We start from the raw sequence: 26,577 nt of genomic DNA, 5'->3' as shown, positions 1-26,577 counted from the left end.
GTCAACGAACATTTGTGGGACTTGATGGACAGGCTAGTCCTTGCACAAAATCCTGCTCCGGCAACACTCCGCAATTATTAATAGTTATAGCGGCAGGATGGCTCCGCATTCCCGCAGGGGACTTCGAACGATTTGTTGAGTCCATACCACGTCGAGTGCTTCCACTATGTCGGGCAAAAGGAGGTTAGAAACGATATTAGATGGTATCCCATGACTTTTGTCACTTCAGTGTACATTCTTATTTCGGGCCCGTCTCCACGGCTTCCTGGCTACCTCTCCAACATCGATTCCCCGTGATAAAATGAGATTTTTATTTTATGGAAAGGTCTGGAAGGCGTCCACTCAGCCTCTCGAGCCCAAATGAGAAGTTACTTGATACGATCTCAATTCGGTTTTACACAATGTATTGTTCAGCATTGGTCCCTTACTTAAGTTGCATTTTTTGCAAATCTCTCGTCCAGCGCAAAGTCCCAATCTACTGGAGAAAATGAGTAAGTGATGCCTGTATATACACTGAATCACCAAAGAAACTGGTACAGGCATGCGTATTCAAATAAAGAGATATATAAACAGGCAGAATACGGCCCTACGGTCGGCAACGCCACTATAAAACAACAAGTGTCTGGCGCGTTAGATCGGCTACTGCGGCTACAATGGCAGGTTATCAAGATTTCAGCGAGTTTGAACGTGCTGTTAAGGTCGGTGCACAAGCGATGGCACGCAGCATCTCCGAAGTAGTGATGGGATTTTCCCGTACCATTATTTCACGAGTGTACCGTGAATATCAGGAATCCGGTAAATCAAATCACGAACATCGCTGCGGCCGGAGAAAAATCCTGGAAGAACGGGATCAACGAGGACTGAAGAGAATCTTTCAACGTGGCAGAAGTGCAACATTTCCGCAAATTGATGCAGATTTCAATGCCGGGCCATCAACAAGTGTCAGCATGCGAATCATTCAACGAAACGTCATCAATATGGGCTATCGGAGCCGAAGGCCGCCCACTCGTGTACCGTTCATGACTGCACGACACAAAGCTTAACTCCGACACTGGACTGTTGATGACTGAAAACATGTTGCCTGATCGGTTTCAAATGGTATCGAGCGGATGGATGTGTATGGGTGTGGAGAATCGATGAATCCTCCATGTCAGCAGGGGACAGTTCAAGCTGGCGGAGGTTCTATAAAGGTGCACAGCGTGTGCAGTTGGAGTGATATGGGACCCCTGATACGTCCAGATACGACTCTGACAGTTTACACGTACGCAAGCATCGTGTCTGACCACCTGCGTCCATTCATGTCCGCTCTGCATTCCCACGGACTTGGGCAATCCTAGCAGGACAATGCGACACCCCACACGTCCAGAATGGCTATAAGTGTCTCCAGGAACACTCTTCTCAGTTTAAACACTTCCGCTAGGCACCAAACCTCCCAGGCATGAACATTATTGAGCATATCTGGGATGCCTTGCAACGTCCTGTTCAGTAGAGATCTTCACCTCCTCGTACTCTTACGGATTTATGGGCAGCCCCGATGGATCCGTGGTATCAGTTCCCTCCAGCAGACATTAGTCGAGTCCATGCCACGTGGTGCCGCACTTCTGCGTGCTCGCATGGGCCGTACACGATATTAGGCAGGTGTAGCAGTTTCTTTGGCGCTTCAGTTTAAGAAGAGTAAAAGGACGGATCCGAAAAATTACGGACCAACACCCGTAACTTCGGTTTGCTGCAGAATCCTCGAACATATTCTCAGTTAGAATATACACTCCTGGAAATGGAAAAAAGAACACATTGACATCGGTGTGTCAGACCCACCATACTTGCTCCGGACACTGCGAGAGGGCTGTACAAGCAATGATCACACGCACGGCACAGCGGACACACCAGGAACCGCGGTGTTGGCCGTCGAATGGCGCTAGCTGCGCAGCATTTGTGCACCGCCGCCGTCAGTGTCAGCCAGTTTGCCGTGGCATACGGAGCTCCATCGAAGTCTTTAACACTGGTAGCATGCCGCGACAGCGTGGACGTGAACCGTGTGTGCAGTTGACGGACTTTGAGCGAGGGCGTATAGTGGGTATGCGGGAGGCTGGGTGGACGTACCGCCGAATTGCTCAACACGTGGGGCGTGAGGTCTCCACAGTACATCGATGTTGTCGCCAGTGGTCGGCGGAAGGTGCACGTGCCCGTCGACCTGGGACCGGACCGCAGCGACGCACGGATGCACGCCAAGACCGTATGAACCTACGCAGTGCCGTAGGGGACCGCACCGCCACTTCCCAGCAAATTAGGGACACTGTTGTTCCTGGGGTATCGGCGAGGACCACTCGCAACCGTCTCCATGAAGCTGGGCTACGGTCCCGCACACCGTTAGGCCGTCTTCCGCTCACGCGCCAACATCGTGCAGCCCGCCTCCAGTGGTGTCACGACAGGCGTGAATGGAGGGACGAATGGAGACGTATCGTCTTCAGCGATGAGAGTCGCTTCTGCCTTGGTGCCAATGATGGTCGTATGCGTGTTTGGCGCCGTGCAGGTGAGCGCCACAATCAGGACTGCATACGACCGAGGCACACAGGGCCAACACCCGACATCATGGTGTGGGGAGCGATCTCCTACACTGGCCGTACACCACTGGTGATCGTCGAGGGGACACTGAATAGTGCACGGTACATCCAAACCGTCATCGAACCCATCGTTCTACCATTCCTAGACCGGCAAGGGAACTTGCTGTTCCAACAGGACAATGCACGTCCGCATGTATCCCGTGCCACCCAACGTGCTCTAGAAGGTGTAAGTCAACTACCCTGGCCAGCAAGATCTCCGGATCTGTCCCCCATTGAGCATGTTTGGGACTGGATGAAGCGTCGTCTCACGCGGTCTGCACGTCCAGCACGAACACTGGTCCAACTGAGGCGCCAGGTGGAAATGGCATGGCAAGCCATTCCACAGGACTACATCCAGCATCTTTACGATCGTCTCCATGGGAGAATAGCAGCCTGCATTGCTGCGAAAGGTGGATATACACTGTACTAGTGCCGACATTGTGCATGCTCTGTTTCCTGTGTCTATGTGCCTGTGGTTCTGTCAGTGTAATCATGTGATATATCTGACCCCAGGAATGTGTCAATAAAGTTTCCCCTTCCTGGGACAATGAATTCACGGTGTTCTTATTTCAATTTCCAGGAGTGTATTAAACTTTCTTGAGACTGAGAGACTTATGTCCACGAACTGGCATGGTTTGAGAAAGCATTGCTTTTACGAAACTCAGCTTGACCTTTCCTCGCATGATATCCTACGCACCGTGGATGAAGCGCAACGGGCAGATTCCATATTCCAAAATTTCCGAAAATCATTTTACGTGTGGCCCACTACAGACTGTCGACGAAGGTACGAGCATACGGAAAAGGTTCCCAGATATGTGAGTGGCTCAAAGACTTCTCAAGCAACAGAACCAGTATGTTGTCCTCGGCCACGAGTGTTCATCAGAGACAAGTGTATCGGCAGTAGTCCCCAGAAAAATGCGATGTATCCGCTGTTCTTTTATGTATACATAAATGACCTGACGGACAGGTGAGCAGTAGTCTCCGGCTGTTTGCTGACGATGCAGTGGTGTATGGGAAAGTGTCGTCATTGAATAACTGTAGGAGGATGCATGATGACATTGACAGAATTTACATCTGGTGTGATGTATAGTAGTTTGCTCTACATGCAGAACATAGAAATTAATGCAGACGAGTAGAAAAAACAACTCTGTGATACTGGAATACAGAATTGATCACGTGCTGCTTGGCAGAGCCAGGACGGTTTAGTATGTAGGTTCAAATTTGCAAAGCGATACGAAATGGAACGAGCACGTAAACATTGTTGTGGGGAAGGTGAAACGGTGTGAACACACAAACATACTTGCAAACGGAATGTCTTCAGCATGTATGCCCTTAGGAGTCCTGTCATCAGTTTGTAGCATGCGGCGTATTTTACTTCTGTATTGTATAATTCTTAGTTATGGAATTCATTTCTGGGGAACATAAGCACAAAATATTTACACAATGTTCAGATTAAAGAAAGGGTCCATAATAATAACAACAAAAGAATAGTAACTCTGTGATGACTGTTAAAGTCACTTGAACCTTAACTACATAAAGTGAGTATATTTGCCAATCAGTTATGCACATCAAAAGAATATTGATAATTACTGCACAAACAACTCTGTCCATGATCATGGAACAAGATCTGCAATGAATTTATATTTTCCAGGAAAATTTACACAAATCTCAAAATAGTGTTTTCTACAAAAGAATAAAACTGATAGATTGGCCAAGAAGAATAAAGCAATAACTAAAACGAACTTATTTTAAAAAGACAGTTAAAACGCACTTGTTAATACACTATATCCAGTATGGGATAGTTAAGGTCCAAGTGACTTTAACAGTCATCACAGAGTGTTTGATTACTATTCTTTTGTTGTTATTATTATGGACCCTTTCTCTAATCTGAACATTGTGTAAATATTTTGTGCTTATGTTCCCCAGAAATCAATTCCATAACTAAGAATTATGTGAACAATACAGAAGTAAAATACGCCGGATGCTACAAACTGATGACAGGACTCCTAAGGGCATACATGCTGAAGACATTCCGTTTGCAAGTATGTTTGTGTGTTCACACCGTTTCACCTTCCCCACAACAATGTTTACGTGCTCGTTCCATTTGGTATCGCTTTATTACAAATTTAGTTTTTTTATTTATCAACTACGCGTTTCAGGCTGATCTTAATTTGGTGTTTCTTAGGACGATCCTTTAGACAGTGTAGCTAAAGGGCATCGTCGAGTACATCAGGCCAACATCGCCTGCGTTAAAATCAGTTAACCACAGCTGTGGTGCATTATGCTAACTACTAAAGCCCCATCTTATTCTATAATTTGCTCATGTGAACGTGTACGCGTTATGGTAGGTCTTGAAGTCACTCTCGTCCATCTAGAAAGTATTTACTGAGGTTAACGAAGGCGATGTTGGCCTGGTGTACTCGACGATGCCCTTTAACTACACTATCTAAAGGATCGTCCTAAGAAATACCAAATTAAGATCAGCCTGAAGATGGCTAAATAAGGTGAAACTGGTTTGCTGAGTCATCCCACAGATGGATTGGAAGAATTTCTAAAAATATAGCTAACTACCATTTCACGTACCAGCGGCTTTGCCGCAGTGATGACACCGGTTCGCGTCAGATTACAGAAGCGAAGCGCTGTCGGATCTACCAAGCGCTGTTCGCGGTCGGGTGCACGGAACCTTTCTGAGACGAATTGAGGAGCTACGTGACTGAGAAGTAATGGCTCCAATCTTTAAAGCTGACAACGGCCGGAGACCTGTGTGCTGACCATGTCCCTCCATATCTGCATGCAGTGACGCCCATCCGCGCGGAGTGGCCACGTGGTTCGAGGCGCCATGTACCGGATCGCAGGGCCCCTCCCGCTGGGCGTTCTTCTCTCGGGCATGAATGTGTGTGTTGTTCTTAGCATAAGTTAGTTTAAGTATTGTATAAGTCTAGGGACCGACCTCAGCAGTTTGACCCCTATCGGCTTAGGATTACATGGATGCAGCGTTGGCCCTTCTGAGGCGTTTGGAGGGAATTTTAGGGTTATCTGCCAGTTGATAGTATATGTAATATTATATTACGAAGTAGTGTGCGTAACGATGTGTAACGTGCACAGTGGCTTGTTGTGAGAAACGGAGAACAGTGCAATACCTTTTTAAATTGTTAAATAACTTCTTAGAAAAGAGTGTTATACACTAGGGACAAACCGAGAGAGATGTCACCTTTTTAAATAGAATGGCATTACATTGGGAAGGATGGACGTTCCAATCTTCATGTGGCCTTCTTGAATTAGATTGTCCATGGCTTCCCTAAATTACGCCAGACAAATGCCAGAACGGTTACCATTACTACGACACGCCCATGGCTACTTACCTGTACCAAAATTCAAAACTCGACTCTTAAGTACGTAAATTGGTACGGTGTACATAAATTATCGTATTGTTTTGTTGTACTACTACTACTACTACTACTACTACCAGCCAGCATTAGTAGTGGCGGTGGTGTTGGTCGTTATGGTAGAGGTAGTAATACTCCACATAAACGAAACTGAGACGAATGGGTACTGATTCTAGCGACAACACAGGCTACAAATAAGGAACTCCAGTGACATAAGGGACGTCGACAAAGGGTAGATTCATATGGCCTGACGCCTGGGAACGAGCATCTCGGAACATGCTGTTGTCATGAGACTCTATGGAAAACTGTCGAAGAACGGCTAAAGCACAAGTAGGCGCCTCATCACGCAACGTGGAAGTCGGAGGCTTGACCGCTCTGTACCGTAAGACTCGCTGTAATCTGTTACGGATAAGATGACAATGGTGGAGCAGGCACAAGTGTTTCAGAGAAAACCATTAAAAGCACATTTTTGAACGTGGGGCTCCACAGTAGGCGACCGCTATGTCTTCCAACTTTAACTTAACGACATCGTCAGTTACATGTGTAGTGAGCACGGAATCATACAGAGATTGGACCGTGGGTAAACGAGTTAATCGTTTTTTGTTACAGTAGGTCAATAGCCGTGTCCAGATACTCCGTCACCCAGTGGAACGGTTACAGAAATCATGTATTTACGTTTGGAGGACTGCCAGTATGCGAACATAACCTGAAAATAAACGTAAACGTGACACCACTCACAGATTAACCCTTAGGCCCGTCCCGGCTGACTGACGCCTGCCTTCGTAGCAGTAGGGTGAGAGGTCTACTACGATCATGGAATGAGTAATCAGCATGTCCCCAGTATCTCCAGTCGTTACTGCCAGTAGGTGAGTCCTGATGAGGTCACAGCCTCTTCATTCAAGCAGCTCCTCATTTGGCCTCACAAGGGGTGAGTGGACCTGTTCCCAACCTCTCAACCTCAGAAGAATCTAAGGAGGTATCGGGAATCGAGCCCGGACCTTCCACGTAGAAGGCAGTGACCCTCTTAGGTGAAATGTTTATTTCTGTGTAGCTTATTATCGTAGTAACCACTCAAGAAGTTGTGAATCAGCAAAAAGAAGATACGGAAACATCGCACCTCCATTCAAACAGAGCACAATGATTATTATCTATTTTTAGAATCATTCTAAAATTATTATGCATATGATAGCAGTCGTCGAACTGTCTTTCACATGTTGGTCTATATTTTCTTTTTTTGGTGAAGGAAAGTAACTAAATATTAATCACTTGAAATAACAAAAATCAGACATTGTCTCACGCAGTGAGTGTGATAGTTCCACATACACTATACTGCAGCAATCCACACGGATGTGGATTTTATCGAAATACAGTTTGTCTTTCACACTGACCCTATAGAATGTGAGTTGACGTTATAATTCATGGGAATATTATCGACTTTCATTATTATTCTTCCAAGACTTCTTCTTGCCTTTGTTTTCGTGTGATACTATTATGCGTCGCCAAGCGTAAGTTCATGTACTGAAATGGAAATGAGCGTATGGCATCGCTGGTCGGGAGCCCCCTATTCGGGGAAGTTCGGCCGCGAAGTGCAAGTCTTATTTCATTCGACGCCACATTGGGCGATTTGCGCCCCGGTGATGAGGATGAAATGATGATGATGAGGGCAACACAACACCCAGTCCCCGAGTGGAGAAAATCTCCAACCCGGCCGGGAATCGAACCCGGGCCCGCTTACATGGGAGGCGAACACGTTACCACCCATCTAAGCAGGCGCACAGTTCATGTACTCATAGAATCCCACAATACAGCTTTCTATGCAAAGAGACACGTTCTCAAACAGCCATATTTGTAGTCACGATCGGTTTTGAATAGGGATACGGTTACGAAGGTGGCATATTACCTGAAAATTATTAATAATGTGTGCGTCTACCTTTCCAAACACAAATAACTTTGTTTATCAATATCAAGCAATAAGAAATGGAGTGAATGTTCCATTTTTTCCATTTCTGTATGCTAGCTTTCAGGCAATCATTGAGTTGGGGAAACTGGTGATTCTTGGGTACATTGCTCGCACAATGTGAGAGAAAAATCCGTTCTTCATGTTCATATGTTAACGTTTAGCGTTAGCGCTAGAATATAGACCTTTAACGCCCCCCCCCCCCTCCCCACCTGTACACTATACACTGAGGTGATAAAAGACATAGGATAACGGTATGCACATATATACACTCCTGGAAATGGAAAAAAGAACACATTGACACCGGTGTGTCAGACCTACCATACTTGCTCCGGACACTGCGAGAGGGCTGTACAAGCAATGATCACACGCACGGCACAGCGGACACACCAGGAACCGCGGTGTTGGCCGTCGAATGGCGCTAGCTGCGCAGCATTTGTGCACCGCCGCCGTCAGTGTCAGCCAGTTTGCCGTGGCATACGGAGCTCCATCGCAGTCTTTAACACTGGTAGCAGCCGCAACAGCGTGGACGTGAACCGTATGTGCAGTTGACGGACTTTGAGCGAGGGCGTATAGTGGGCATGCGGGAGGCCGGGTGGACGTACCGCCGAATTGCTCAACACGTGGGGCGTGAGGTCTCCACAGTACATCGATGTTGTCGCCAGTGGTCGGCGGAAGGTGCACGTGCCCGTCGACCTGGGACCGGACCGCAGCGACGCACGGATGCACGCCAAGACCGTAGGATCCTACGCAGTGCCGTAGGGGACCGCACCGCCACTTCCCAGCAAATTAGGGACACTGTTGCTCCTGGGGTATCGGCGAGGACCATTCGCAACCGTCTCCATGAAGCTGGGCTACGGTCCCGCACACCGTTAGGCCGTCTTCCGCTCACGCCCCAACATCGTGCAGCCCGCCTCCAGTGGTGTCGCGACAGGCGTGAATGGAGGGACGAATGGAGACGTGTCGTCTTCAGCGATGAGAGTCGCTTCTGCCTTCGTGCCAATGATGGTCGTATGCGTGTTTGGCGCCGTGCAGGTGAGCGCCACAATCAGGACTGCATACGACCGAGGCACACAGGGCCAACACCCGGCATCATGGTGTGGGGAGCGATCTCCTACACTGGCCGTACACCACTGGTGATCGTCGAGGGGACACTGAATAGTGCACGGTACATCCAAACTGTCATCGAACCCATAGTTCTACCATTCCTAGACCGGCAAGGGTACTTGCTGTTCCAACAGGACAATTCACGTCCGCATGTATCCCGTGCCACCCAACGTGCTCTAGAAGGTGTAAGTCAACTACCCTGGCCAGCAAGATCTCCGGATCTGTCCCCCATTGAGCATGTTTGGGACTGGATGAAGCGTCGTCTCACGCGGTCTGCACGTCCAGCACGAACGCTGGTCCAACTGAGGCGCCAGGTGGAAATGGCATGGCAAGCCGTTCCACAGGACTACATCCAGCATCTCTACGATCGTCTCCATGGGAGACTAGCAGCCTGCATTGCTGCGAAAGGTGGATATACACTGTACTAGTGCCGACATTGCGCATGCTCTGTTGCCTGTGTCTATGTGCCTGTGGTTCTGTCAGTGTGATCATGTGATGTATCTGACCCCAGGAATGTGTCAATAAAGTTTCCCCTTCCTGGGACAATGAATTCACGGTGTTGTTATTTCAATTTCGAGTAGTGTAGATGGCGGTAGTACCGTGTATAGAAGATATAAAAGGGCAGTGGTTCAAATGGCTCTGAGCACTATGGGACTTAACTTCTAAGGTCATCAGTCTCCTAGAACTTGGAACTACTTAAACCTAACTAACCTAAGGACATCACACACATCCATGCCCGAGGCAGGATTCTAACCTGCGACCGTAGCGGCCGCGCGGTTCCACACTGTAGCGCCTTTAACCGCTTGGCCACCACGGCCGGCCTAAAAGGGCAGTGCATTGGCAGAGGTGTCATTTGTATTCACAGGATTCCTGTGAAAAGCTTTCCGACATGATTGCGGCTACACGACGGGGATTAACAGACTTTGAACGCGGAATGGTAGTTCCAGATATACGCATGAGGCATTCCATTTCGGAAACCGTTATGGAATTCAGTATTCCGAGATCCAGAGTGTCAAGAGTGTGGCCGAGGATACCAAATTTCAGGCATTACCTCCCACCACGGACAACGCAGTGGGCGACGGTCCTCACTTATCGACCGAGAGCAGCGCCGTTTGCGTAGAGCTGTCAGTGTTAACAGACAAGCAACTCTTTGTGAAATAACTTCATAAATCAATGTGGGACGTACGACGAACATATCCGTTAAGACAGTGCGGCGAAATTCGGTGTTATTGGGCTGTGGCAGTAGACGACCGAGTGCCTTTGCTAAGAACACAACATCGCTTGCAGCTCCTCTCCTGGGCCCGTGACCATATCGGTTGGAGCCAAGACGATTGGAAAACCGTGGGCAGGTCGGATGAGTCTATATTTCAGTTGGAAAGAGGTGATGGTATAATTCGAGTGTGTCGCAGACCCTACGAAGCCACAGACCCAACTTTTCAACAAGGCACTGTGCATGCCGGTAATGGCTCCATAATGGCGTGGGCTGTGTTTACATTGAATGCAGTGGATCCTGTGGTCCAATTGAACCGATCATTCATTCGAAATAGCTGTGTTTGGCTACTTTAAGATTATGTTCGGGTACTTGGAGACCACTGACAACCATGTTCCCATGACAAAGCGACATGTCACCTGGTCACAATGGTTCGAAATTGGATTGAAGAACATTCTGGACAGTTCGAGCGAATAGTTTGGCCACACAGATAGCACGACGTGAAACCCATAGAACGTTTATTTGATATAATCCGGAGTTCAGTACTTGCACAAACTCCTGCTCGTCCAACACTTTCGCAATTATGGACGGGGATAGACGCAGCATGGCTCAATATTTCTGTAGGGAACGTCCAACGACTTGTTGAGTCCATGCCACGTCGAGTTACTGCACTACGGCGGCAGAAAGGAGATCCTACATGGTGTTAGGAGGTATCGCATGACGTTTTTGTCACGTTAGTGTAATTTTTTATCCATACATTGAAGTCATAAGGAATTGAGTGACTGTTCCTGTGGTGTCACCGCCAGACACCACACTTGCTAGGTGGTACCCTTTAAATCGGCCGCGGTCCGTTAGTATACGTCGGACCCGCGTGTCGCCACTATCAGTGATTGCAGACCGAGCGCCGCCACACGGCAGGTCTAGCGAGACTTCCTAGCACTCGCCCCAGTTGTACAACCGACTTTGCTAGCGATGGTTCACTGACAAAATACGCTCTCATTTGCCGAGACGATAGTTAGTATAGCCTTCAGCTACGTCATTTGCTACGACCTAGCAAGGCGCCAGTACCAGTTACTATTGATACTGTAATCATGTACCGTCAAGAGCGACGCTCATCATTAATGGATTAAAGTTAAGTATTCCACCAGCTGCGTCCGTTTTTCTAAAGTCTAATTTCCTTGTCCTGTTCCAGACCTCACGCCAGCCTGCGTGAGCTAAAACGCGTGCCTTTCGGCTTCCTCTCATACCCAGTGTTGGCTCTCCTGCCAACCCACAACAGTTCCATTTCTCTCCATTTCTGTATGCTAGTTTTCAAGACAACATTTAACCGGGGAAATGAGTGATCCTCGTGCACAGTATTTGTGTGGTGTCACCGCCAGACACCACACTTGCTAGGTGGTAGCTTTAAATCGGCCGCGGTCCATTAGTACATGTCGGACCCGCGTGTCGCCACTGTCAGTAATTGCAGACCGAGCGCCACCACACGGCAGGTCTAGAGAGACGTACTAGGACTCGCCCCAGTTGTACGACGACTTTGCTAGCGACTATACTGACGAAGCCTTTCTCTCATTTGCCGAGAGATAGAGTAGCCTTCAGCTAAGTCCATGGCTACAACCTAGCAAGGCGCCATTAACCATATCTAGAGAGAGTCTCACTTGTATCATCAAGAATGCTGTATACAAATGATGGATTAAAGTTAAGTATAACAGCAGCTACGTACTTTTCTTTATAGCATTCATTACGTATCCTGTTTCAGACCTCACGCCAGCCGGCGTGTGTAACGCGTGCATTTCGGCTACTTCCGAGTGGCGTGGCTGTCTTGATACGCCTCAACAATTTGTGCAACGTGAGAGCAAAATCCGTTCATTGTTATAGAATAAGATTTAGGGAGTGTATAGCCCTTTAACGCCCACTTAGTGCACACTATACATTACTCTTTTACAAGCACGACGTTTCGAAGAAGTATTTGAAATATATCCCTTCGATTTTTGTGACTACCTACTTTGTTTTTTGGCCAGCTGGGCAGATGAAAGGATTTCACGTCAGTCAGTGGTCGTACGATTGTACTTGGGACAGGCGAGCGAGTGAGTATTATGAAACTGCGGCGTGCAGAATGGTTTCCGCCAGGGGCGGGGCCCGTGTAATGTTCTGAGTAGAGTCTGCGCTTTAATTACTGCAGCGAGGCGTCGGCCGCGGCTCCCCCAGCTGCAGCTGCATCGGCACAATGCAGCCGCCACGTGCAGCCGCCCCACGGCCTCTGAATGCAACCGAACCCAACCCGCCGCTGCAGCGCTTCGCCGCCCCACTCGCAGCGCAGCCAGCGCACGGCGTCTGAGCGTCCCCGCGGAGAATGTCGCTCGCTAAACAACTCACGGCAAATTTGTGCTTTCGAAAGAATCTCTTCGAGTTTTTCACGCTTATCTGGTAATTTGACAACTAAATACAGCCCGCCACAGTGAAAACCTGCCACTTCCCCCCACTGCTCGGTAATGACCTTGCCGGATACAGAGGGTGAGCGGGCTGAGACAAGTCGCCCCAACTATACCAGAGGTAAGCTGTAGCGGGCATTTTAGCGGACAGCTACATCTGCATTACTGCTCTACAATTCATACTTAACTGTGTGGCAGAAAACCCAAAGAGATTTTGGTCATACATAATGCACACCAGTGGCAAGACGCAATCAATACCTTCACTGCGCGATACCAATGGTGAAGTCATTGATGACAGAGCCACTAAGGCGGAGTTATTAAACACGGTTTTCAGAAACTGCTTCAGCAAAGAAGACGGAGTAAATATTCCTGAATTCCAATCAAGGACAACTGCCAAGATGAGAAACAAAGAAGCAGATATCCTCGGTGTAGCAAAGCACCTTAAATCACTTAATAAAGGCAAGGCCTCCTCTCCCGACTGTATACCAGTCAGATTCCTCTCAGAGTATGCTGATACAATACCTCCATATTTAGCAATTATGTACAACCGCTCGCTCACAGAATGATCCGTACCTAAAGACCCTCGCTCAAAGAAAGATCCTTACCTGAAGACTGGAAAATTGCTCATGTCACACCAATACCCAAAACGGGAAACAGAAGTAATCTGCTGAATTACAGGCCCGTACCACTAACGCCAATTTTCAGTAGGGTTTTGGAACATATACTGTGTTCGGACATTATGAATTACCTCGAAGGAAACGATTTATTGATACATAGCACAGATTCAGAAAACATCGTCCTTGTAAAACACAACTAGCTCTTTATACTCATGCAGTAATGAGTGCTATCGACAGGGGATGTCAGACTGATTCCGTATTTTTAGATTTCCATAAAGATTTCGTCACCGTCCCTCACAAGCGTCCCCTAACCAAACTGCGTGTCTACGGAATATCGCCTCAGTTGCGCGACTGGATTCGTGATTTCCTATCAGGAAGGTAACAGTTCGTTGTAATAGACGGAAAGTCATCGAGTAAAACAGAAGTAATACCCAGCGTTCCCCAGGGAAGTGTTATAGGCCCTCCATTGTTTCTGATCTCTATTAACGACATAGGAGACAATCTGAGTAGCCTTATTAGATTGTTTTCGGATTACGCTGTCATTTACCGTCTTGTAAAGTCATCAAATGACCAAAGCAAACTGCAAAATGGTTTAGATAAGATATCTGTATGGTGCGAAAAGTGGCAATTGATCCCGAATAAAGAAAAGTGTGAAGTTATTCATAAGTGTAGTAAAAGAACCCCGCTAAATTTCGATTACGCGATAAGTCACACAAATCTTAAGACTGTAAATTCAACTAAATACTTAAGGGATTACAATTAATAATAACCTAAATTGGAACGATCACATAGATAATATTGTGGGTAGAGCAAACCAAAGACTGCGGCAAAGAGACTCCTTACACTACACTTGTCCGCCCTATTCTGGAGTATTACTGTGCGACGTGGTATCCGCATCAGATGGGACTGACAAAAAAAAAAAAAAAAAATGGTTCAAATGGCTCTGAGCTCTATGGGACAACTTCTAAGGTCATCAGTCCCCTTGGACTTAGAACTACTTAAACCTAACTAACCTAAGCACATCAAACACATCCATGCCCGAGGCAGGATTCGAACCTGTGACCGTAGCGGTCCCGCGGTTCCAGAATGAAGCGCCTAGAACCGTTCGGCCACCCCGGCCGGCTGGGACTGACAGATGACATCGAATAAGTTCAGAGAAGAGCGGCTTGTTTTGTATTATCGCGAAATAGTGGAGATAGTGCCACTGACATGATACGTGGAGTGGCAATCCTTAAAAAAAAGGCGTTTTTCATTGGGACAGGATCTTCTCATGAAATATCAATCACTAGTTTTCTCCTTCGATTGCGAAAACATTCTGTTGGCACCTACGTACATAGGGAGAAATGATCATCACGATAAAATAAGAGAAATCAGGGCTCACACAGAAAAATATAAGTGCTCGTTTTTCCAGCGTGCCGTTCGAGTGGAACGGTAGAGAGACATCTTGAAGGTGATTTATTGAACCCTCTGCCAGGCACTTTATTGTGAATAACAGAGTTATTACGTAGATATAGATGTAGATGAAGTGACTGGCAGAGCGCTCACTGAAGCACTGCAGAGTATTTCTCTACCGTTCCACTCACGGATAGCAAAAGGGAAAGACGAATAGTTAAATCCTTCCGTAAGAGTTCAGATGTCTCTTATATTGTATCGATGGCTAGTTCTCCCTATGCATATGGGAATGAACGAAATGTTTTCGCGTTCAGAGAAGAAAATTCGAAATTTCGTGGAAAGATCTCGCCACAACGAGTAACGCAGTTATTTTAATTAATGCCGCCCCACCTCGCGTATCATATTCGTGGAACGTCTTGCCTTTCTCGCGGCAGTAAAGCAAGTAGCCCTTCTTTAGACATTTTCGATATCATACGTCAGTCCTATCCGGTTAGGAACCCATTACCGCGGATCAATACTCCACAAGAGGACAGTTAAGTGTAATGTAGGGCGTCTCTTTGGTACTTTTTTGGCATCTTCTAAGTGTTCTGCCAATAAAACGCAGTCTTTGGTTTGCCTTCCTCACAGTATTTTCTATATGATCCCTCCGATTTAAGCTGTTCGTAATTGTAATTCCCTGGTACTTACTTGACAAACTTTAAATTTGTGTGATTTATCGTGTACGAGAAATGTAACGGATACCTTTTAGTACTTACGCGAATAACCTCACAACTTATCATTGTTTAGACTATCACTTTTAGCACTATACAGATACCTTGCCCAAATCACTTTGCAGTTCGTTGCGATCTTCTGAAGACTTTACTGGACGGGAAACGACAGCGTCTTGTGCAAAAAATCTGAGAGACTTGTCCAGATTGTGTTATAAATCGTTTACACAGATTGGGAACGGCAGATGGCCGTTACCAGTTTCTTGGGAAACGCAAGATATCACTTGCGTTTTATTCGATGACTATTACTCATAAAAACCATTACCAACAAAAACCTAAAATCTGTCGATCAGAGTTGGATAGAGTGCTTACAATTCTTATTCGCTAAAGGGCGGAAAATTCGATAGAACTTTATCACAGTCTCAGTTATACAACACAGAAAAATTTGGATAAACGCATGTTTACATAAACACTGCCATATTTTCAGTTACATTGACCACGGCTAACAGGATTGACTATTCTGGTGATACGGAATGTATCACTCATCTACATACTCAAGTGCGTGGGAAACATGTACGGAAAATATATTTTCATTTGAATAAAACATTACAAAAATAAGAATGTGTACCAACATATGTGCAGACCTTGTCCATCCAATGTTAAAGTGCCGCATCCGGGACGGCGAGAAGCTCCAACCCCTGATACAATCCTCCCGGTAGATTAACGAAGGGGGGCAGTCTGCCGGTAATCCTGAATGTGGTTTGTAGGCGGTTTTGCACATACCAAGTCCCATTTCAGTTACACGATCGACAAACATTTTGAAAAACTTTCGCTCACTTTCACTTTTCTCACTCGCAGACTGTGGGGGCACAAATATCCTGTCTCAGGGGGTAATGGTGTGGCGACAGGAAGACCATCCGACTACCCTTTAAATTAAACGTGCTAAGTACGTTAAAATAACCATGGCCACCCTGCGCCGATGTGGGGCAAGGGCACAAGGAAGAAAAAGAAGTTACGTGTATGTCGTGGGAACCACATCAACGAACAAAATTTGAAGGTTTGACTAGATCTTGAAAGTACTCAATGTTAGCCCGCAGTGTAATACAAAGAAAAGAAGATGAAGGTTCAAAATCCGATTGACTATGATGTCATTTACGACCTGCTACAAGCTCAAATGGGACAAGGCCAGGAAAGTGACACCCGTGTTCTTTTAGAAAGAAGAATACTGGTATTTTCACAAAACTCAGTTTTCTGCTGTCGTTCGGTGTCTTCACCCCCCCCCCCCCCATCATCTTCGACGCGAGTCCAGTGTGTGAACGATAGTGCGGTCAAGTCCTGTCCGGAGTGCAATGAAAGAAACATCCAGCCCATAGCTTCGTCTCCCAACACCTCGCATGCACATCTGAAGAGGTTTTCTATCGAAGCAGTAATGGAACCTGTCTGTGGCTCAGTGGTACATACAAACTTCAGTATCTGTGAAACCACTCTGGAAGAAACAACACACTGTCAGGTGAGAACTACTGTGACCAAGATGTGCAAGTGAAGTATCCTGTGACCACTCCATTAATTAGCAGATACTGAATGAGATACTCATGGAGCTTCGCATGGCAATGCAGCTGGGCCCTCTCTTGTTTGGAAATCACACGTTGCCCCTCATCTTACGCCGTGTGCTGGTGCACTGGTCAATACTTTTTCATGTCCGGCACATGTTCTTTGCCTGTTACCTCGCTAATGAAATCTTACAAATACGGAAGCTTCTACGAACATCGGTTCGAGCATACGCATATTTTATTTCTGCAAAAGTCCCGCTTCATCACTCATAGTGATTCGAATAGGCCAGCACTCGTCCTGAAGGGGGACGGAATCACTTCTGCAGCATCTTTCTTGTTGCTGCTGTCGGCTTGTTGCTAGGGTATTTATGTACAAGCTCAGTAGGAAATTTCCATTTCTGTTGACTATTCCTTCACTAGCCCTTTTCTTCTCAAAGCATCCTGACCCCTTTGTCATACGCCCCGTTTTGTTGCCATTCATACAAACCACGCTGGGCTTAAATTTCAGCAAGATAATGCCCGCCCTCACACGTGAGGGATTCTACTTCTTGCCTTCGTGCTTGACAAACCCTACCGTGGCCAGCAATGTGGCCGGAACTCTTCCCAACTGAGAACGTGTGAAGCGTTAAGCAGGCCCTCCAACCAGCTCATGATTTTGACGGTGTAGATCGGCAATTGGACAGAATTTGATACGATATTCCTCAAGAAGATATCCAACAGCACTATCAAAGATTGTCAAGCCGAACAGCTAACTACATAAAGGCCAGAGGTGGGCCAACGCGTTCTTGGCTTGCTCAATTTATGAAGCTCTTGCTCTTGAATAAATCTTACAATTTTTTTGAAACTGTAATCATTTGTTCATCTGCACATTTAAATCTCATTTACAGGTTTCCATCCTATTCGAATAATTCATTCATGGTGAAATTTGTCCTAGAAAGTGCTTCAGTTGACTGCAGCAACAATAATAACAGTTTTTCCAACACAAGATTACGTCAGATACACTGAGTGTTCTGTTGACCCATAACGGAGGTCCTCAAGGAATAGAATCTATCATAAAACAATACTACATATACTCCTATAAAAAATGTTCTAAAATACCTACCCCAGCTCCTGAAAGACTTGAGGCTACAATCAAATGAGAGAATCGACAATTCTCTCCACGAGACTGTGGTAATATCATCAACTTATGTTTTGTGAAATATGGCCTTCTAAAATGAAATCGTGTGTAATTGAGCTAATGGTAGGATGTAAAGTTCCGAGAAAAGGAAATGTTTTATAAGCATATTTTCGAGCTTTATGTCGCACAGCAACGCAGAAGCATGAGAGTTACGCAGCAAACGAGACTCATAAAACTGTCTGAAAGTGTGCAAATTACTTGTAAACATACATCTCAATTCAGGTAATTCCCAGTAGTTTAAAATATGCTTTCCGTGGAGCCTGCCAACTCTCTTCTATGAAGCCGTAAGTCGAAGTTATAAGGTGTGTCTCAGGCATATCTTCAAAGCAGGAAATGTAGGGGCAAATCAGAACAGCCTGCGAGAGGCAGCGTTGTTGGGGATTCTGCAGACGAGGACTCGGCCGCCAGGGCCACCCATAAACTCTCAGACGCCTTCATTATCGCTGCTTCTGGCAGAATATCGGAAACTCATTTCGCAGCGCCTAACTCGATTTCAAATAGCAATCACCGCGTCGGCTGCATCTTTATGGGCGGTACGCACAGCAAAAGAGATACAGATTCCTTTTCCAAACGCCGGTAGCGCGAAGTTTCCCGAATTTATGAGCGGGAATGAGTTGTGAAAGTAGTTGTGCCGTTTGCATTGAGAGCAGCAAAGCGTTTTCCCCCCTTCCACAAGTTTTACGATTCCCTCCCTGTTTGGAGAGGTGGAGTTATGATTCCTCTCGGTTAAAGTTATTCTTTACGTCAGGAAGGGACTTCACACAACTGGGATAACTTCTCATCTACCGAGACGGCCTCTCTTTGAAAGAGGTCGCTTGTAGCCATGTTTCCACATCGGTGTAATCGATATACCGCCAAATTCAGTCCTCAGCGTACGTATGATGAAACTGTTTCAATGTTTGGGTGAATCGAAAGTACGCATGTGCCATTCTGAATAACAGATTAAAATTTAGATAAAATGGTGATGCCTGTAGAAACAAGCCGTCTCTGATATCGTTATAGCCGGAATGTTTTTGTAATATGTGCCAATTAAAGCGATATTTACTGGAAGTGGTGAGCAGATTAGCTGGCGACTAAGCCACTGTTTTCGTCTAGTCCTTTTCTCGGATTAATTACCTGTAGCGCTGTAATAGGAGGCTATAAGGAAACGGTCATTTGAGAAAAGACGGGGATGGACGTTGACACTATGCATTCAGCTGTGTATCCTGAACGTGTCATCCAGAAAATCACGTACTTTGAAGATTATATACACGAATTCGGGAATTCTTCTTGTAAAAGTGCTTATCTGAGAGTGTTTTTCATTTTTAATTCGGAGAAATAAATTTTTTTTAGATACATGAAAATGAACGCCAAATGTGAGGCTGTTATTTGAAAGAGCAGAGGACCAAACACAAGCTGTGAAGTGGCTTGTATGGGCGGTCCCATGTCACAGGGGGAGAAATATGTAACTTCCACAATCGTTGAAAATTACGCCACGAAGACCATTATAATGACGAGCGGAAAACAAATAAGGCAGTTTTGAACTATGAAAAAGAAAGCATTTACGAGGTACATAAACATTTCTGAGGATCAGGAACAGGGGGCATATATCCTAAAGATCTTATGGAGGAAGACGAAAACTCTAAATTATATTCATTTTATTAGTTTTGGATTATTCGCCCTTAACTAAAAAAAATTATTGAGTAATAAACTGACAAAATATGTCATGGGTGAATGGATAGATGTTAGTGTCCATTGGGTATACTACATCGGCAAGCGAGGACCTTATTATCATCAGGTACTCTGATGAATTGATTGCCTATAGTGCCTTTATCACAAGGATGGACCAGATGTAAACATTACAAGGTAAGTCTTCCGCGTTTGCTGCAATCTAACTGTATTTCGTTCCATGTGGACCAGAAGCCTAACTGTCTCGAGTACAGTCAATAACGATAATAAGGATACTTTTTACGCTGTGTGTCACGCGCACATCGACTCAGCGATAATATGGGACAACAGCGTTACCGCCGTATTTAACTTGGACAGCACTGGCCAGCCAGCTGGTCCATCTAACGGGCAGTGATTTGAACTGTTGCAGTTAAGAGGCAAAAAGAGACTAGCAGAGAAACAATATGGCTTCGAAAGTCATTTATTGCTTAATCAGAATGAAGTAATATACGCCGTTTCTCCGGCAATACTCTTCTTAAGGGACCAATTGGAAAACATAACAGCTTCTCGTTCTTGGCCAACACAGTATTGTAATTAAAAACAAGAGTTATGAAAATTCCTAACTTCAACACAGCGTGTTCTTTCCGTGTGAGCTAAGTGTCACTTTAAAGCTAATTGCATGTGTTTCATTGAACAGTCACATATTGAAGGCACTGAAGGTATTACTTACGGTCACGCAGCTGCCACTGCTCCACCTGCCTCCGTGATCAGTTCGTTCTGGCATATATCTTTCCCCTTCCCAGTCAGACTAAGTGCGGATTCCCAGCCATTACTAGCGGTATAACCACTATCACGATTGATAAGAGGTTCTATTACTCGAATCTCCGTAGAATCCTCAATGGCACAGTCCCAGAACATTAGTATGGTTGTAATCCATGCCGTGTGATTTCGATAGGCGGTGCAGTCTGGCGTGCCGCTGATGTTCTCGGCAACGGCCTTCGACAATACTGTATATCATATTCGTAAGGGGTATAACAGACTATATCGAAGTCGTCCTTGATACTACCAAGCTATGACTGTATTTAGCTGGTCGGAGGAAGACGGTCTTCTCATTGTGTTTCTGAAGAATTTCTTCTAACTTATCGGATAATGCACCATCAAACGAAATAAATCTGAGGTTTCTCTTCTGTTTCCGCTGGTTGTACAGTAGACATAGGCCGTAGGGATCTCCGAGTTGGCCCCTCCTTATAGACATTTTTTCAGTACAACGTCCTCAGATGTTCAAGACGTTCGTTGGGACATTCCTTGACGGAGATGATGCGAACCCAATGCAACAACGGTGTGTGAATCCCGTTGGGCGCTGACATCTGGCCGTTCACCCGTCTGCTATTTCGTCTACCCGACGAGAGGCCCTAGCCACACGACATTTCATTTCATTTCATTAATTTTGCTCGGGAGTATCTGGAGAGTCACAAGTGTCAAATTGCTTCCATTTCACTATTCTGTGGAGCTGTAAGAGAGAAAGAGTTTGGAAAAGATTTTAAATTTCTTGTAAAGTTTGTTGGAAGTCTCTAAGCACTCCCGTTATCGAATACTGCATGCGTATAGTCTGGGTAATCTGCGCCCCGCTTTAACCAAAAGCTAGTTTTTCACGCGACTCAGTGTTTATGACGTCATATCTCCCGAACTACAAGTCGTACATTGACAAGATTTAGCAGGTGCATTCAGAGATATGTATGAGTACTGTCTGGAAAATACGTTGCGAATAAAATGACTCGTAAAGAAGTAATAAATTAAAACGTCATGCCTGATGCTGAAGTTTTACTGTAAGAGCAGCGAATACGCAGAGAGCGATGATTTTTTTTTTCCTTTCATTATTTTCTGAGAGTATCGGCGAGACAAAGTATCGGAAACACCTGAAATTACTTGCAAACTTTGTTGGAAGTCGCTGAGTGCACTCATTATCAAATTCTTGGTGAGTACACTAAGAGTAATTTGCGCTTCATGAGTGGCACTCTCTCAACGCATGTACACAGTTTCCGAATGTATAAATACATGAAATATATTCATACTACGTACTTTTGTACTCGAAAAACATTAAAGATAGTCGACCGGTTGATATGAAATTTTGACAAAAACTTTCATTCCAATACGCGTGTGTGCTTGTACGCTGGAGAGCTATATGGTACACTATATGAGCAAAAGTGTCCGCACACCCCCAAAAAAATAGGTTTTTCATATTACTCCATATCAGCGACCTGAGTAGTCATTAGACATTGTGAGAGTGCTGAATGGGGCGCTCCGCGGAAGTCACGGTCTTCGAACGTGGTCAGGTGATTGGGTGTCACTTGTGTCATACGTCTGTACGCGAGATTTCCACACTCTTCAACATCCCTAGGACCACTGTTTCCGATTTGATAGTGAAGTGAGAACGTGAAGGGACACGTACAGTACAAAAGCGTGCAGGCCGACCTCGTCTGTTGACTGACAGACACCGCCGACAGTTGAAGAGGGTCGTAATGTGTAATAGGCAGACACCTACTCAGACCGTCACACAGGAATTCCAAACTGCATCAGGATCTACTGCAAGTACTATGACAGTTAGGCAGGGAGGTGAGAAAACTTGGATTTGATGGTCGAGCGGCTGCTCATAAGCCACACATCACGCCGATAAATGCCAAACGACACCTCGCTTGGTGTAAGGAGCGTAAACATTGGACGATTGGACAGTGGATAAACGTTGTGTGGAGTGACGAATCACGGTACACAATGCGGCGATCCGATAGCAGGGTGTGGGTATGGCGAATGCCCGGGGAACGTCATCTGCCAGCGTGTGTAGTGCCAGCAGTAAAATTCAGAAGCGGTAGTGTTATGGTGTAGTCGTGTTTTTCATGGAGGGGGCTTGCACCCCTTGTTTTCTTGCGTGGCTCTATCACAGCACAGGCGTACATTGATGTTTTAAGCACCTTCTTGCTTCCCATAGTTGAAAAGCAATTCGGGAATGGAGATTGCATCTTTCAAAGCGGTCGAGCACCTCTTCATAATTCACAGCCTGTGGCGGAGTGGTTAGACTGCAATAACATGCCTGTAAGGGACTAGCCAGCACAGAGTCCTGACCGAATCCTATAGGACACCTTTGGGTTGTTTTGGAACGCCGACTTCGCACCAGGCCTCACCGACAGACATCGATACCTCTCAGCATTCAGTGAAGAATGGGCTGCCATTCCCCAAGAAACCTTCCAGCACCTTATTGGACGTATGCCTGCGAGAGTGGAAGCTGTCGTCAATGCTAAGTGTGGTTCAAATGGCTCTGAGCACTGTTGTTGTGGTCTTTAGTCCTGAGACTGGTTTGATGCAGCTCTCCATGCTACTCTATCCTGTGCAAGTTTCTTCATCTCCCAGTACCTACTGCAACCTACATCCTTCTGAATCTGCTTAGTGTATTCATCTCTTGGTCTCCCCCTACGATTTTTACCCTCTACGCTGCCCTCCAATACTAAATTGGTGATCCCTTGATGCCTCAGAACATGTCCTACCAACTGATCCCTTCTTCTGGTCAAGTTGTGCCACAAACTTCTCTTCTGCCAATCCTATTCAATACTTCCTCATTAGTTATGTGATCCACCCATCTAATCTTCAGCATTCTTCTGTAGCACCACATTTCGAAAGCTTCTATTCTCTTCTTGTCTAAACTATTTATCGTCCATGTTTCACTTCCATACATGGCTACACTCCATACAAATACTTTCAGAAATGACTTCCTGACACTTAAATCTATACTCGATGTTATCAAATTTCTCTTCTTCAGAAATGCTTTGCTTGCCATTGCCAGTCTACATTTTATATCCTCTCTACTTCGACCATCATCAGTTATTTTGCTCCCCAAATAGCAAAACTCCTTTACTACTTTAAGTGTCTCATTTCCTAATCTAATACTCTCAACATCACCCGACTTAACGGGACTTAATATCAGAGGTCATCAGTCCCCTAGAACTTAGAACTACTTAAACCTAACTAACCTAAGGACATCACACACATCCATGCTCGAGGCGGGATTTGAACCTGCGACCGTAGCAGCCGCGTGGTTCCGGACTGAAGCGCCTAAAACCGCTCGGCCACCGTAGCAGGCTCGCCTGGTGGCGATGCGAGCACGTGACGCTATAACAAAAGTATATAAGCGCGGAGGAAACGGAGGGTAGCTCATCCTAGCGAAGATATGGGCTGCAAATGGGGAAATCCGTTGAAATAAACGACTTTGACATAGAGCAGATTATTATTATGCAGAACTTGTGAACGAGTATCTCGAAAACGGCGAAGCTGGTAGAACGTTTACGTGCTACTGTCGTGAGTAGTACGGAGAGGTAAAAGGATAGTGAAACTACCACTAGGCACTAAATGTTTTGGCCCGCATCTCGTGGTCGTGCGGTAGCGTTCTCGCTTCCCACGCCCGGGTTCCCGGGTTCGATTCCCGGCGGGGTCAGGGATTTTCTCTGCCTCGTGATGGCTGGGTGTTGTGTGCTGTCCTTAGGTTAGTTAGGTTTAAGTAGTTCTAAGTTCTAGGGGACTTATGACCACAGCAGTTGCGTCCCATAGTGCTCAGAGCCATTTGAACCATTTTTTTTTTGAACCACTAAATGTTTGGACGTCCTCAGCTCTTCACGGAACCTGGAGTTCGGAGGCTTGCGTGCTCTGTAAAGTACGGTAGATGGTGATCTGTGCCGAAAGAGCACAATGCTGGTGCATGCACAAGTGTTTTGGAGCACGCCGTTCGTCGTACATTGTTGAACATGGAGCTCCACGGCAGACCAACCATGAGTGTACGCCGGCCGCGGTTGCCGAGCTGTTCTAGGGGCTTCTGTCTGGAGCCGCGCGACTGCTACGGTCGTAGGTTCGAATCCTGCCTCGGGCGCGGATGTGTGTGATGTCCTTAGGTTAGTTAGGTTTAAGTAGTCCTAAGTTCTAGGGGACTGATGACCTCAGATGTGAAGTCCCATAGTGCTCAGAGCCATTTTGAACCATCTTATGCGTGCACGAATATTGACCCAGCGCCATCGTCGATAATGATTGCAGAGGGTACGGGATCATCGGGATTCGACTGTCTATCGACGGAAACGTTTCGTCTCTTTACGTGAATCATATATTTGCTACAATATGTCGATGGTCGTCTCCTCAAACGCCGTCATCGTGGTGAATGGCGGCTCGACACGTATAGCGTGCCACTTACGCAGGCTGATGGGAGCAGTATTATATTGTGGGAGACGTTCTGTTGCGCTTGCGTGGGACCTGTGGTGGTAATCGAAGACACACTGACAGCTGCGAGCCAACTTCATCCCTTCATGCTTAATGTCTTCCTCAGCGGCCCTGTCGTCTTTCAGCAGCGTCACTTTCCATGTCTCGGAGCCAGAACCATGCTTCAGTGGTCGGAGAAGCATTGTAGTGAACTCATGTTGATGTCTTGACGACCATATTTGCCTGATGTAAATGCTATGGAATGCATCTCGTACGCTACAGTGCGCTATAACCACGTACGTAAATTAGCGGTCCGTTATTTACGCGACTTATGTGACCTGTACGTAGACATCTAATGTCGTATACCTCCACAAACCTATGAACAAACAATCGCATTCCTGACACCAGAATCACTGATGTATTTCTTTCGAAACACTGACAAACAAGCTGTTAAGCAGGTGGTCGTAATGTTTTAGCTCATCAGTGTTGTGTGTGTGTAATACATAAAGGGGATAAGTTATCATCAAAATCTTAAGTTCATCTGTTTAAAATCGTAAATCTCAGAAACTCCTTCACCGATTGTTTTAAAATGTTGACAACGTTGCATCCCAATACACGAGTTTTTATATACTTGTTTTTAAATATATGTAATATGTAAATAAATATGTCACATGGTTAGGTGGAACGTTGTTACCAAAACTCTCGAAAAGTATTTGACCGATTTACATCGGACACACAGAAAGGGTGTCAGTGCAATCGAAAGGGCAAGAAGTCATTAGGTAACCCATGGGTGGTATTACGACAATGTTCTTCAATCATTTCAGGCAGTCTTCAGCAAGTACGGCCACGGACAACGAGGATTGCTAACAAAGTTCAAGTCTGTGGCAATGCATCATGTAATTTGCAGGCATCTTCGAGAATTTTTCTAATTCGTTATTAAAAATAGGATAGCCAACAAAACGTGAGATGAAGGACACATTAGCCATAGCTTTTATTATAATCGACGACAAACCTTCAGTCGTCTGAAATCTACCATTCCGACGATTAGGCAAACCTATATGTCAGCCTCGGATCTTACCAGGTTGAATTAGTGGACAAGACAGAATTCACAGTAGAGTTGTACCAATCGTCTAACGTATGGTTAGTCAAATCCAGAATTACACCGAAATTCTCTACAATCTCCATTAGGAGACGAAGTAGTAAATATGTTGTGCGCAACAAAAGACTTGCCCCCCCCCCCAAAGTTCTGAGAGCGTCAAAAAGCATATGAGTTCCCCACATCCAAAGCACTCAAAGATTAGGAGTATAAAATCAAAGACATTTTGACTTACAGCGAGGCGCTGCGAATGTACTTCTTCCCTTGAGCAATCTTCGAATGAAATACATGGCGACGTAAACGGCACCCTTTCAGCTTCAGCTACATTCACACCGTAGTTTTCGGAGTAGAAATGTAGATTGAGATACATGTTCCCGTACGTCGATGGGGAAAATACAGAGCGTAATGGTACCAATAATTTTGTGCGGCAGAGTAAAGTTACCAGTAACGCAATCGATACGAAGAATTCGTTA

General features: G+C 45.8%; 1 protein-coding gene across 1 annotated transcript in view; it reads right to left on the bottom strand.

Moving 5' to 3' along the window:
• The window catches only part of LOC126161952 (glucose dehydrogenase [FAD, quinone]-like), a 210,591-nt gene that overhangs the window by 23,514 nt on the left and 160,500 nt on the right, over positions 1-26,577 (bottom strand). The gene's annotated exons all lie outside the window — the stretch shown is intronic.

This window comes from Schistocerca cancellata, chromosome 2, assembly GCF_023864275.1.
Source record: "Schistocerca cancellata isolate TAMUIC-IGC-003103 chromosome 2, iqSchCanc2.1, whole genome shotgun sequence".
In the NCBI taxonomy this organism is placed as follows: Eukaryota; Metazoa; Arthropoda; class Insecta; order Orthoptera; family Acrididae; genus Schistocerca; species Schistocerca cancellata.
Note: the sequence above shows the minus strand (reverse complement) of the source record. Positions and strands in the feature narration are given on the sequence as shown.